Genomic DNA, 15,434 nt, shown 5'->3' with positions numbered 1-15,434 from the left:
CACAGCGTAAAGAGGATGGGGCAGGAGTGAGGATCTTACTCAAAGTCACCATGGGACAGGAGAGTATGTACAGAGTACCTCACTCTGTAACATTCTGCAACTGAATTGAAATGGCAGCTGCCTCTTCAGCTGACAGGGAATCCTGTACACAATACAGGGAAAACAGTGAGGTACCATCTCCTTTCAGCTACTTATACCCCATGAGGAACTGCAAGATATAAGGCTGAAAGGTGGCATTAGGAAAATTGATAGATAAAAACAAAATAGAAATGAAGAAGGAACTGAAATCATAGTGTCATTGAAGTTAGATACAGAAAAACTCTTTTTGGTTATCTAGACCATCTACCCTACCTTGTTGCCATCTTGCATTGCAAATTCATGTCTAATTTGCTTTCTATGATCAGTACTAAATTTCTTACAACATTGCCATTTGCCAAATTCAACACCTGTGCTTCATAGTAGTTTAGACTCAAACCCCAAAGCTGAAGGGTTTGTGCATGTCCAGTTCGTCCCAAACTGAACTGTAGCATTCACATAGTTGATATCTAGTTTGACTTGCTCATCTTTCAATGGCAGAAATTACACAAAGAGTTTCTTTAGTAGGACTATGGGGAATCCTTTCAAGAGTATCTTAAATTACCAGTTTTTACTTCGATGGGAGATGATTCAGGGCCCAAAGTAGTGGCATACATGATGGGACTGATCCTTTTCCTATCAAAGTCGAAAGCTAAACCCTCAATTACTTCCATGGGAGGAGGATTGGGTCCCATAAAGCATATTTCTCTGGCTTTCAATAAAGCATAAAGTGCATTAGGCAATGTTGAAGTAAATGCACAGACTGAGCCAATTTGCCTGATCATCTTAGCTCTAGGGCACTCAGCTCTCAGTGGTTCAGAAGCCAAATTAGCAATCCACATTACCTAAGAGCTACAGTAGTGTGAATTCATTGTTTCATTTACCATAGTACTATATATTCTTATTTAAGCAGTATGATGGGGAAATATTTAGTTTATATATCTAGACATAGACTATCAGGGTTGGAAGACTAGGTCATCTAGTCTAACCCCCTGCTCAAAGCAGGACAAATCCTGAGACAGGTTTTTGCCCCAGATCCCTAAAAGGCCTCGTCAGGGATTGAGCTCACAACCTTGGGTTTAGCAGGCCAATGCTCAAACCACTGAGCTATCCTTGCCCCCCATATTAGGTGCACAGCAAAATGACTGACCAAGTATTATCGTTTTATCAACTACAATTGGTTAATAACATGGTAAAAGCATCCTGATTGGTTAATAATTAAATCACACCATGTTTTAATATCATGTACTGAAAAGAACCACAGGAGACATATTAAAGAACCACTTATGGCTCATGAGCCTCAGTCTGAGTATCACTTCTTTAGTGTCTAGCTATTCATGTACTTCCCTCCTCCAAACACTTTTGCTTAGGTTCTGCAGCCTATATAAAAGAAAACATTTAAAACTTCTGAAAATGCTCCCCAAAAAAGTTCCGTACAAATCAATTTATTGCCTTTCTTCTTAACAAATTAGGAAATTGCAATATATTATGTGAGGTCTAAAGAATGGGATTATAATTACAATCCAAAGGATCTACAATACCTTGCTGTGTGTGTGTTTAATTTTTGGTCATTTTAAATTGAAATAAAGATGCAGAGGTAAGATACTATTGCATTTTCAGTCCTGCAGGCTCATACTCAATCACAGCCCTGGAAATTTAAAAGCCCATGTTTATTCCGGTTTTAGGGCCAGCAGAACGTGGAACGTTATTTATAATCACAAGTGCCCAGATTGTTAACTTTCTTTTAAAGTAAAAAGTTTACCTTTTGGTCTAAAACAACAGCTCAGTAAAATGCATTTTTAGCCGCTATTTTTAGGAGACATTAAAATCTTGGAATGCTTCTCTCTGTTCACTTTAACTCAAGCCCACACTTCCCCAAGAGACAAATCTTTCCATTTGCAATTTTTTTGTTGTATTTTTTGGCAGGGAAGATGGAAGGTGATTGTTGCACATTAATATATGCCATAAAGAAGAAGTTTATAGTAGACTTTGACAGGACAGGAGCCTAAGTAGAACACCATTATGTCAGAATTATCTTGATGAACACTGTAAAGAGGGAATATGTAGAGAGAAATGTACAATGCACCATGCTGCACAACACATTACACAATGGGTAGTTGTGCCAAAAAATGAGGGAGCGGGAGAGTCAAAGACCATGACCCAAAGACTATACAGACTAAAAGCATGAGGGAGTGAAATACAGAACAGAATACACAACGTTGTGTGTGAGTGTCAGAGCTGGAATATTTCATGGAACGGATAAACTTAAAACTTTTTTTTTTGGAAGGAGTAGTTGGAGGGTGCTTGTCTAATATACATTGTGAGGCTACTCTGTGCATAAGGGGTAGCAAGAAGGCATGTGCAAAGGCAGGACTGGGCAAAGAAGTCAGGGTTTTGCCATATTATCTATATGAAAAAGTATATTTCTTACTCATTAGTTATAAGAATTAATTAAAAGAGAAGGAATTGCACAAAACAGAAAACATTGTGATTATTTTATTCTTTATTTTATTTTACATTGATTCTGTTACCTATTTACAGAATTACTACATGATTCGTAGGCCATAAGTGACCATCATAATCATCTAGTCTGACCTCCTCCATAACATAGGCCATAGACTTTTATCCAGCAGTTTTGACAGTGGAGTAAATTATTCTTCCCTTCTACATAAGAAAATACTATTGAACCCAAACTTCATGACTACAAAAATAATCTTAAAAGAAGATGAAAACATGAGTTGCTTTTGGTTCCCATAACAATATTACTAATGAGAGAATTGGAAATGTGCTTTCAGTGATGCCTGCCATTATCTGGCAAAAACATTTCACTGGTAATTATATTTTAAATTCCCCATTATATGTCTTATCATTTACATGCACTGTATTTCATCATGTAAACTGCAGAAATAGGAAATAATGGAAGATATGGGGCTAAATCCCCTGCACTGCTTTGAAAATTGGAACTTTAATGACTTCTAAAGCACCGTCTGTAGGCTAGAAACAAGAAAATAGGAAATCACACAGCTGTTATGAGGACAGGAGAGGAGATAATGGCTACCTTGCAGGACCAAAATAACAACGATAGAAGAACTGGAGGAGCATCCACAATATAGCCAAACCAATATAAATATGTTAATATGGGTTGCTCCTGATGGTATTTCTGTTTGGATGAAATTTTCTGGTCATTTTATCAGCCAGCAAAATTCATCTGCCAGGGCAGAGAGTGGAAAGCCAAAAAAGTTAAAAACAAAAACAAAATGCACTTGGGTTTAGGAATACTTTACCTACAGACAGCAGCTATATCTATAACTAGAAGATTAGAAATATATAATTTTTTTCAGATTTTGACAGCACTTTATGTGTTATTAGTGTCACCATGTCCCAATCAAAGAGTCATTGAGATCCCAATCCTGCAATGACCTCTATCTATCTAGATCAGTGGTGGACAACCTGCGGCCTATCAGGGTAATCCACTGGAGGTCTGGAAGACAGTGTTTACATTGACCGTCCGCAGGCATAGCTGCCCGCAGCTCCCACTGGCCGCGGTTCGCCGTTCCTGGCCAATGGGAGCTGCAGGAAGCAGCGCGGGCCACAGGGACGTGCTGGCCACCAATTCCAATCAGCAGACACCTGCCTAGATTAGAACCCAGTGACTTCAGGGGGGCTCTTCATGGGTCCAAAGTGTACGAATATAGAGCAACTTGCAGGCAGAGCCTAGGCTGCTAATGTTTAGGGATGGTTTGAAATCAGATCTGATCCAATTAAACATTATCATGCTGTCACTTGTGTGGCTTCTAAGACCTTGCAATTTCTTTGGCTATTACTTGGCATGTAGCTCAAGAACTGAAAAACCATCTGAATTTTTGACTGAGGGGTGTGGGAAGGGGAAGTAATCTGTTCAGAATAGCAGCTTCTTGTATTTATAACACCAGTCTCGAACTTACAAAATAAAAACAAAGCAAAAATACTAGCTCTTGTTAAACAAATGATCTGCGAAATTGCAGGGTTGGTTTTTGTTTTGTTTTAAATTAAGCGAGTTAAGACTATACCAAAGAATGCAACAAGTTAGTTTTTTGCACTTTCATCATCATCAAGTTTTAATTAGATTACTTCCAGTTTGTTTATGTTCATGAGTTGAATTTCAAGTACATTTTTTTCTTTTATTTAAATGTGAGATTCATAGATGCCTGAACCCAGGGCAGGTATATAAAGGAAGAGCTGTGTAACCAGGTGCACAAATAGCCAGTGCAGTAAGAAGAGTTTCATACTGATAGTCAGGATCTGAAGTTTTAAGTGGATACAATGATACAGTATGTGATCATTAAGATTTGGTAGAAATTGTCTACTTCTGGTTTTTAACAGGCTATATTTCAGCCCATAACAATAATGATCAGGATTGACACTATGGGACACTTATGCTCAAATAAATTTGTTAGTCTCTAAGGTGCCACAAGTACTCCTGTTCTTTTTGCGGATACAGACTAACACGGCTGCTACTCTGAAAACTATGGGACAGGTTTTCAACAAAACCAACACCTCTCAGCTGAGGAGTTTGTACTGTTGGAAGCCTGTCTTATAACGTAAATGAAATGGCAAGATTTCCGGAGTGCTCAGTTGAGGTTAGATCTTCAAAAATGCTCAATTCCTATTTGGGCACCAAATTAAACTGGCCAGATTTTTCAATAGTGCTCAGCTTGCTGGGTGCTTCTGAGATCTGGTTATAATACAGATATAAATATTAACAGTAAATTCCCAGGGCTAGCCTGGTGTTCAGCTCGTATCCATGCTCACCCTTCATAGGGCAATGGCTCTGGTTGGTAAATTGCTAATTAGCATTTTTACTCGCTCCAATGCAAGTGTTTTGAGCCAAGCACTAGTTACACTTGATTCCTATGACACTAATTATTCCACAGACTTCATCAAGCTGCCAAACCCTCATGTGTAAAGCTCACATTTTTTCAAAATATTAGCCTGTATTTGTTCTCTCCAAATAGTTTTGAAACATTCCCTACCCTATGCTTCTTCACACTCTCCAGTTTATCCCTTTACCTCAGAGACTTGCAACTGCAGGTCTCATTCCATACCCCCCATTAAATTCCCTCATTCACCCTGTTTCACTCCAATCTAGTCACAGCTATTTCTTTCCATTCAGTTGTTTGAACTACATACTTTTATGTTATGCTTACAGTTTAAATGGGGAAACCTCCTCTTCCAAGTTATCCACCTCAGTTATGTTAACTGGTAGCAGCTTTCTCTCACATGGTCCCCAGTGGAGGAGTGGGGCCTCAAATGTCAGGTCCACAAAGGGGCTGAAGCATGGAAAGCCCAGTTTCAGAAATCACTGCGATCCACAAAACCCGTTTGGCTGCCACTAAACCCTGTAGGCACCTAAATTCTCTCGGTGCCTATGCTTTTGCTGTAAAAGTTCCCAAGGCATCTAAGTTTCTGGCACTGAGCATGTGCATTGCTGTCTCAGGCAGGTACCCAGACACTTATTGTATGTCTAAGTCTGATCACGGGCCACAAATGAAGGGTAAGATAGGCAGAGGGATGACTACCTTCTCCCCCAGGGCCTGATCTGAGTACACCTAGCTCCACACAAAAGGAGAGGAGAGAAGAGTTGTCCTCCCTTATAATCTTTAGCCCAATGGTTCGGGTATTCACCCAGGACAACAGAGACCTCACTTTGCTTCCCCTTGTCTGCCTGATGAAGGGAAAGGATTTGAACAGGGATACTCCACCTCTTAGGTGAGTGCCCTAATCACTGGACAATGGGATATTCTGATGTGGGTTTCTCTCTCATTCTATTTTGTTGAATCCGTTCCACTTTAATTAAATTGTTAAATATTAATTAGGCCAGAGACGGAACCTAAGTTCTCTTGTGGATCTGGGTCCAGGTGACCAACTTCAAAACATAAGCAGAGAATAATTGTGACCTCAACTGAATAACCCCCATCTAGGGTGGAAAGGAGAGTGGATCATGTAGCATGAGTACTATTGGATTTGGAGGTCTGAAGCTCTGGGACTATCAGGGTTATTTGGTTCTCAGTCATAATAGGCATAATATTGAAAGGTGTTTTATCTCGGTATGGGGAATATTACACAGTTAAAAACCTAGTTTTTAACAGTGCTTCTTAAATCTCTATATTTTTAAATAATACTCTTTTACTCCAGAGTGTAGTTGTGTGTTTCTTGAATGTCTTCCGGGTAAGGCTCTTTGCTGCTATTAGGATACCTGTAGAGATTAGGCAAATTTTCATTATATTTACTATTATGTGTTATACAAAAATATAGCCAGTTTCATTTAATGCATGTCAGTGCATTGTGACATAAAAGTGCATTAATATTACAACACATTCAATTATTCATAACAGGAGAATGAGAGGTTCTTTAAAATCCAAATGTGCTTTACCTGGAAACAGCAGAGATGAAGGTCTGTTCTTTGAAACAGTTCCAAAGTAGCTCTATTACAGCAGAAAAAGTACTTACTGGCAGCAACTGGAAGCTCAGATTTGCAATGACTCTTCTGTATGCCATCCTGTTTTCCCCTTAGGAGAAGAATTAAAAGTTGTTCTGGGGGGGAAAAAAACAATCAAGATTTTCTAACAAGTTCTGTGCTGGTCTGAAAGTAGAACACTGTGCTTTATAGTCTTGTCACACAGGGTAATAACAAACTTGTACCACTGATATTTTGCGAGTTCAATGCCTCAAGAAAAGCAACTGGAGTAATGCCAGAGTATTTTTTTTTCCTGTTGGTGCTGCTGATGGAGGAAGGTGGCACAGTATTTTGATTGTGTGTGAATCTCATGCTGAGGAGAAGTATCCCCTTGACAACCTTGGAGACTAAAACCCAGTATTTAACCACAGAACAGGTGGAGCATTTGCAGTGAGGTTACAAGGTTACCCATATTATTTTCTTAAATTTTTACCTGAAAACATGAGGCAACAGTTCACTTTTCATGGTCCAGTTTGCCTATTTAATTCATTAAAGTGTGTATGTCGTTTTTGGCCACTGCTAACCAAACCAAAACCACCAAATTGTGACACTAAACTGCCATCCCATGGCAACTTTTGGTCAGCAACAACCTAAAATGGCATTGACTTGGCAACATACAGATAAAGACTCTATTGCTCACTACCCATACATGACACATCTATCATTATTATTTGTATTACAATAGCACTGAGGGCAACAATCAAGGTTCAGGACCCTCCAAATGTAGGTGTTGTACAGACAAGTTTCTTCTGTAAAGAACTCACAATCTAAGTTATGATAAAATGCAATATGTGGATGAAACAAACAGCGCCTGAGGAGGGAATGAGGAAGCACTAAAGTAGGCAAATTATTGTACAATATGGTGAAGTCTTAGTTCACCTGTTGTCTAGGCCTTTTCAGCTGGAAGTGTTTTATATGTGTCATGGCAGAGCTGAATCTTTAAGGAGGAATTTAAAGAAAGGTAAAATAGTGACTTTGTGGGAGGAGAGTCTATGAGACTTTGTGTTGGGTCTCTGCATGGGCATAAATGGTACCGCTGAAGAGAGAAAATCTCATGAGTGTATTTTTAATTAAAATTAAATATTTGTAACATTTATATATGAAGCTTTTACCACTTTGTAGCTGCCAACATGATAGGTCATTATTAAAGTATTAAGAAAAAGTCAAAAAAAAATTCCTCCCAGAAAGTGAATGTCCTGTACACTACATATTAGAAAATCGTGCATTACAGAAACCACATTTTGCTTCAGTTTAAGAAGCCCAAAAGAGCTCGTCACAGGAACAGTTTATCTATCTAAATACCTCTGTGTCTAGCTGGCTCTTGAACACAGCTAAATTAAGAACCTGGTAATTCGTTTGAGATGAGAATCCTGGAACTCATTCAGCAAACAGCAGTGGCAATGGTGGTGTCATGCATCATTTTTTTCCCCTATGGAAGCGATTAATCAGATTAGCTAACTATTGCTACGGAACATGGCAATTACTATTAGTGATAGATATGGCAATTTCCTGCAAATTCCTGGACAAACTTTATTGAATTAAGTATCTTAGTAGTTCATTATATTAAAATGCAAATGTGTGTAACATCTCTAAGGAGAAGACCTGAACAATGTAAAATACTGAAAAGTATTATGAGCGCCAAAGGACTATTTGAAACAAATATGAGTTTTTTAAAGTTAAGTGAGTTTCCCAGGAAGACTATAGGAGGAGGTGTATGCAATTATAAACTCCCTTAGTATGCAGGAACTCAGCCTTTGAAGATTTGTGAGAAGGCGGGGACCTTTTATCTGCTGATCATCTGTTACAGGAGGAAAAATGAAAGGGGCCTTAACTGAATTAAAGAATGACTCTCAGATTCCTGGGTGTGGCTGTTCTGAGCCAAAGCAGTAATGAACTTGTGACCACAGGAAAACCCCTTGCTAGGGTTTGTAGGACTGTTCACTGGCCAGAGCACTTGTTGAAGATAGGATCATTTCTGGTAAGATTATACATGCAGGTTCTTTTATTGTTTTAAATATGTTGTCTCTGTAATGCTTTTACCTTAAATAAAAGTACTTGCTTAGAAAGAGCTGTGTGCTAAGTTATAATTATGACAATTACATGGTTTATAGCCTTTGAAGACTAAGTAGAAGCAGAGCAGGCCTGCTTAGGTGACGGCTGGGGACCCGGAAGCCCTTTATAAGAGTAGGTGCCCTTGCTGGACCACAAGGGGGAAGTTGCCTTGAACTGTGACACTACTCATCTTAAGTTATTACATATTTTAAGAACAATATCCCATCATATGTCACTAAGGCTGTGGTCTGGCTTTTCCAGTTTGTGGCAAAATTGTAAACCATGGCATAAATGGCTTTGTTTGACATCCTGTAGCAAATGAAATGATAAAGTATGGATTTTTCAGAAGTGTTGGTACAAAATTGAATCAAAAGACAACCAACAAATATTTAGGCTACACAGCACATAAATGTCAGCACATAAATTAGATTTAAAAAAGAGACCGTATTAATAGAAATAGAGGGAAGTGGCAATTTGTAACCCCATTTTAAGCATTTTCAGTTAGATATTGTAAACTACTCTCCAGAAGAATCATTTCAGCAAGCACATGTTCAACTGAATGTCTTATTCAAGAAAAATGTTATACTGTAATTAGTATAGCTATCATACATACGGCATGTTGGGTGTGTTGAATAGAACTGGGCACTTTAGAACTAGATGCCTCATTTTTTAAAATCCTTGTAGCATGAAGGTTGTTTCCTATAACTTCTATTATAAAAGACATGTAAATTTATGGATACCCTACTGGGACTGCATAATTAAAAGCCCTCAAGGTCCTGAGTGATCTCAACTCCCATTAACTTATGGTATGATGATCAGTAAAAGTTGAGGGTATTCATACTCTAGCAGAAGGCCCTCAGCACATGGAATGAACAGGCCTTTGATTATGGTGCGCCAGTAGTGAATCCACAAATTTGCAAAGCTTTTTTATGGAAGTTATATGAAACAACTGTTACACTATATAAGGATAAAAATGATGACGCACCTGAATCCTGATTCCGTAAATTATTTACGAATGTACTCTACTTTGAACGTCTGTGTAGTTCCCATTGAAGCCCTAGTTCCCAAGTCCATTTATCACACACATACACAGTTATTTAATGTAATTATAATAATTTTTAAGCCACACACCTTTTCCTTTATTATTCACACATAATGATTTTGCCATGGTATTTATTATACTTATATTAGAATGGATACCACCCTATGGCATACTGTGATATATAGCACAATATGTTACAGTATGGTAAACATTTAATATTAAAGACAACTACTGTGATTGTTTTTAAAGTACAATATACGTGAACCTGACCCATGGGAGAAATATACATTTGATTTCTAGCCTTTGTGTGTGTGAATGACCTAGCACAGGGAAATTTCTGGCACAAGATATGCTTGGAAATAGGGTATTAAACAAATATTGGAGAAACAAGTTTCAAATTCATATTGGTGAGTATTTGCACTGGAAACCTGATTCTAAGAATTACACACTGCTAATCAGGTAACAAAAACACCCTATGTGACCTATATGACCAATGAAATAGCTCAAATTCTGAACTGTCAATATTCAATACTCATTGTTAATTTGTGAGCCATCTATCACCTTAATTAAATTTGCACAATACAGTTATCAGATCACTTTGAACATGAAAAAAAAAACATGGTAGAAATCATGATCTGTTGTGGTGAAGTCATGAACAGACAAAAGAGGTATAGCAAATACAGTTTTTGCTGAAAAAATTTCTCCCAGCAATAGTTGTGCTCTCTCAGAAATTTAGGGTAAGAGGATCTCAAAACAAAACTGAGTAGTTCTGTAACTATCAAATATAGGAGTTGACTCTCTTAATTAACCAAGAGTCAACAATTTAAATGTATTTAAAACATTTTAATAATTCCAGTTTTATTAAATTAACCCAGTTTTAAAGATACATATCAGGGATTCTCTACCTGGGTATTATGCCCATCCTGCCATTTCAGTGTTGCTAATAGGTGTCCTGTCTAGATCTGAGCTAAATGGGATGGGCACTCAGGTAGGATCTGGTATACACAAGGGGACCATGGTAGAAAAAAAATAAGAATGATTGGTTCTGCTATACATTGTAAGTGCAGAAAATGGAAGTAGGTTGATCTGTATCATTGGAAAAATATAATTCTTTTGTTCAGCATCTTAATGTCCTTGCCCTTTACTCAATCTTCTCATACAGCAGTGATGAGCATCCATTTTCCCATTTGTAAAATGCAGATAATGATACTTATCTCCCTTGAAATCTACAGCTAGAAAGTAGTTTACTATAGATACTATTATTACTCCTATACAGGTATGGCCCTTTTCCTCCCAGTTTAAACTGATTTTTACCAAAAAAAAAATCCCAGGTTTTACAAAAAGGTTTTTTCTTTTCTTTCTGATTTTCACCCTACTTTTGTATCATTCAAATATATAAAAAATAACTTGTTTTATTAGGAAAATACAATACATTGGATGAGATATATGTATTTGATATTACATTAATCTGTGTGTATATGCAAAGCTGCCTGTTGATGTAAGGCTATGTATTAGTCTAGAAGATACACACAACAAACAAACAGGCATACAAGCTCTGAAGTGCATGTGCATCTGAATGTACTGATGAATCTCACGCCCACCACGAACACATTTCAAGCTATTAGCAGATAATGGTTTAAAGATTTGACACACTAAAATGGGAAGAAAATGTATCAGAATACATTTCAGAACACAAGGAAGTTTTCGAAAGATTTAAAAAAACAAAAACAGGAGAAAAGGATGAAGTTGTGTGTATGCGCTGCAAATGGTGTGGCCCAATTGTTAATTGCAAATATTTATAGGATAATAGTTCTAAATCTACAACAGTAAACTATTTATTCAAATGAAAAGTTTTATTTGGGAATTAGAGATATATTGTTTTCTTAAACTCAGAGGTGGCGTGTTTTGAGTTCTGTTTTAGTTCTGCAGCAAACTACATTGAATTCTGTTCTTCAAAGCATTAATCTACCGAATATTCCACCCCACCCCGTCCTTCTGTCCACCAAAATAGACCCTGATATTTACCCAGAAAAATTATTAATATTTTGCATCAATTTTCACCTGTTTTTGTTGTTGTAGTAATAAACACCAATAAATTCCCAGGAAAAATAAAATAAAATAAAAACAGAAAACAAAGGTCTCTATGTTCAGGTTATATCATATTTTCATCCATTTTCTCCTGCATCTTCAGCAAAAAACAACTACATAATAATATTGTTACTTTGCACCTACGCAGAACTCTACCCACATAGATCTCACAGTGATTTACAAAGATGGGTAATCATTAGTATTTCTGGTTTTTTGCAGATGGGATAACCGAGAGGTTTAAGTGACTTATCCAAGGTCAGTGGCTAAGTCAGGAGGAGCATCCATTGTCTCCTGATTCCCAGCTTTGTGCTCTATCTACAAGATGTAGTACGGGCAAAGAGGGCTATAAAATAAATAGACTGGAGGTTATTTACTGTACTTTCAACATCAGCATGAAATCTAAGCTATCAAGTGATTTATTGGCTAAAACTCAAGGGTCTCAAACTTCAAGAGAGTTTGGAGGGTTCTTGTTTCTTTGTTTTCTCTACACTGAACTTTTTTGCTTCACTTTCTAGTTGCAAAATAACTTTTTATTTGGAGGGAGTTATTGTCAGGATGCACTTGAATGAGATCAGAAAAAAATATACAGGATAGAAAAATCATAGCCAGATGATATCAAAAAAGATATACTTTCCCACAAAATGAAAAAGCAGACACTGAAAACTGTAGAGATCATTGGTAATGTATATTGGCCAAGTTGATTCATGGATAGGCATATCAGAAGATGAATGACACATTGAGGTTAATAGTAACTGGAAATCCGAAAGGAATCATCATCATATTTGGAGAAGGTCATGGTGATTATGGGAAATAAGTCAAACTAAGCCATGCAGATATAGAAGGGAAGATCTTAAAATAAAATTCTATACAAGGAGTTATTAAGTCTCCACATAGAAAATAATGATAGCTAGAGACAGACAAAAGCAAGAAAAGCACTGAAAATCAGGAAAGCTGTGGCATTGATAGGTAATAACAATATAAGAGGAAAGATCCTATAAATAGTGACTGCAGTTAAAAAAGACATGATGAGTAAGCCTTCATGCCACTTCAGGGTCTCAGTTTAAATAAGAGTCCTACTGTCAGCAAGTAAGTACAGTAGTTCATTCTCTGCCGAGTTATAAATAACCAAAGAAGACAACTGAATAGATGATATCTAATCTTAGTTGTGGACTATTCTCAGTTTAGTAGAATTTGTGATTTCCATGGATACCAGAGTGCAGAGTTAATGCCAAGCATCTGTCCTGGGCTGGCTTTAACTCAAGTGAAAATAACAAGTAGCTATGCGTTGCTATCCAAGGTTAGAAAGATAAACTGTGTCAAAGTTTGGAATCAATATAAAAAAATTGAGAAATTCAAGTACACTGCGATAGAAATAAGAAATTCCAAGGTTAGTATGAAAAGCACACACTTTAAATAAAATAATATTCTGTGAAAGTATTGTGCCAGGACTGAGACTCTGACAGTAAGCTCTTCCTAGTTTACAATTATTTCCCTGTAGGCCACAAACAGGTATTTTGGATCTCTTAGATCAGTGTTTCCCAAACTCGGGACGCCGCTTGTTCAGGGAAAGCCCCTGGCGGGCTGGGCCGGTTTGTTTACCTGCTGCGTCTGCAGTTCCGGCCGATCGCGGCTCCCACTGGCGATGGGTCACCGCTTCAGGCCAATGGGAGCTGCTGGAAGCAGCGCGGGCTGATGGACGTACTGGCTGGCACTTCCAGCAGCTCCCATTGGCCTGGAGCAGCGAACAGTGGCCAGTGGGAGCCGCAATTGACTGGACCTGCAGAAGCAGCAGGTAAACAAACTGGCCCGGCCCGCCAGGGGCTTTCCCTAAACAAGCGGCGTCCCAAGTTTGGAAACATTGTCTTAGATGATCACTGGGGGAAACCTAAGGGGTGAAGTCCTGACCTCATTGAAGTCATGTTGCCACTGACTTCAATACCAAGTCCAAACCTGATCATAAATAATGTCTCTGGACACAGAGACCAATAATTTATAACCTGCACAAACAGGTAACTGAATGGATGAAATAGATATTCATAGTGAGTCCCTTAAAAATTCAACATTCACCACCCCAAGTACTAGCAATAACCAGCTCTTCCTATGCTGAGATGACTACCATACGCACTGTGGTGTGGAAATGGTAACTTTCACCTCTCGGTCAATTTTAATAAGTAGCCCAGCTCCAATTCTGACAGTCAAAGGTTTGGTGTGATTTCTAAAGGGTTCAGAAAAGTCCTTTGCAGCCCTTTAGTTATTTGACTTTAATGTTGAAAAAAAGAAAAATAAATAACTGTGGATAATCCTTCTTGGAAAAGGCTTAAACTCTGTCCATTCAACATTTTGGTTAATTGTTGCCTTGAGCACTGAGATCAGTCTGTTTTAAAAGATGGCAGTTATAGATCCTGGTAGATATAACCTTTTAAGATTTGCTGATTCTGAAACTGCAGGGGAAGTGAATTACAGAGATTGCAATTGCAGACCAGGGCAATACTAAGCACTCTGTTATGGCTCACCACATTATGAAATATAGTGAACGTTATAAGACAGGTATGTGAGAAAGTGGAGCTTTGGAGCAACAGAACAGGAACAGCTTTAAAATTAAAACTGAATTCCCACGCTTAAAGATTCTAGCCAGATCCTTAGCTTGTTGCAAGTTAGCACAGCTTCACTGAAACCAGTGCAGTTATGTCAAGTTACACTAGCTGGGGATCTGGTCCCTCTGTTTTAGCATCATTAGATATGGCTGTCACTATGTTGTCTTTTGTTGGTTTTGTCTGTAAGAAGCTTGCGCTTGTATGGATAGGTGAAATGCTTCCAAGAAAAATAACTCCTCACCCCAGACCTTCACCAGGGTATAGAACTGAACTCAAACTGGAGATTCTGAAGCAGTCAGATGCTTTTCCCTTCATTTTTCCATTTTCTTACACTTTGGCTTTTCTCATTCTACTCTCACACAAAACCTGAATTACCATGAGAAAAGCTGGTCTTATGGTATTTCCAGCTGGATAGGAAGCACAAGTGCCAGATCTCTCATTAGAAAGACTCTTCTTTGTTTTTAACTTTTTTTATTGTAAATATTACAAGGCTGTGCCTATGCAAAAATGCTTTCCTTTTGTCTTCAATAACATACCCAAATCTAGAAAAGGATGGGACTGTATCTATATAATAATGGATAATGGGTAGAAAACCATATGGTAGAATAAGTCTGTGTTATTTATTTTGAGATAATTGACTGCGGCTTCCCATTTCCTTTCAGACCGGTCCTTCTGTAGTTCTTCCTGAAACTCGCTCCATTACAGGATCACTCTGATCAAGTTGAGCCATACAGCCCTATGTTGTTACGTGTTCTTCAGTAACAGGGCCAGGTTCTTGGACTGGCAAACCAGTATCTCTATCACCTGGGGAGTAAGTAACCAATAATCCTCCCACAGCCTGCCAGGTAAGTAACAGAAGACTAGACAGAATGATGTACTTTGAATACAAAACTGGGGTTTATTGAAGGAATGTTAACAATATAAGGGAGGGGATGGAAAAGCAGATAAACAGTAAAACAACTTTGTGGTTGCCCCAAAATGGGCCTATTTTACTGGTATATGGCTTAGGAACCACCAAGACCTCATATAGTCCAGTGATATACCAGGTTCCAGAATCATTAGACAAAACAGTAACATTAACATTTCC

The sequence above is a fragment of the Terrapene carolina genome, unplaced genomic scaffold (genome assembly GCF_002925995.2).
Source record: "Terrapene carolina triunguis isolate 2854851 unplaced genomic scaffold, T_m_triunguis-2.0 Scaffold58, whole genome shotgun sequence".
Taxonomy (NCBI): domain Eukaryota; kingdom Metazoa; phylum Chordata; order Testudines; family Emydidae; genus Terrapene; species Terrapene triunguis.
This window is presented reverse-complemented; position numbering follows the sequence as displayed.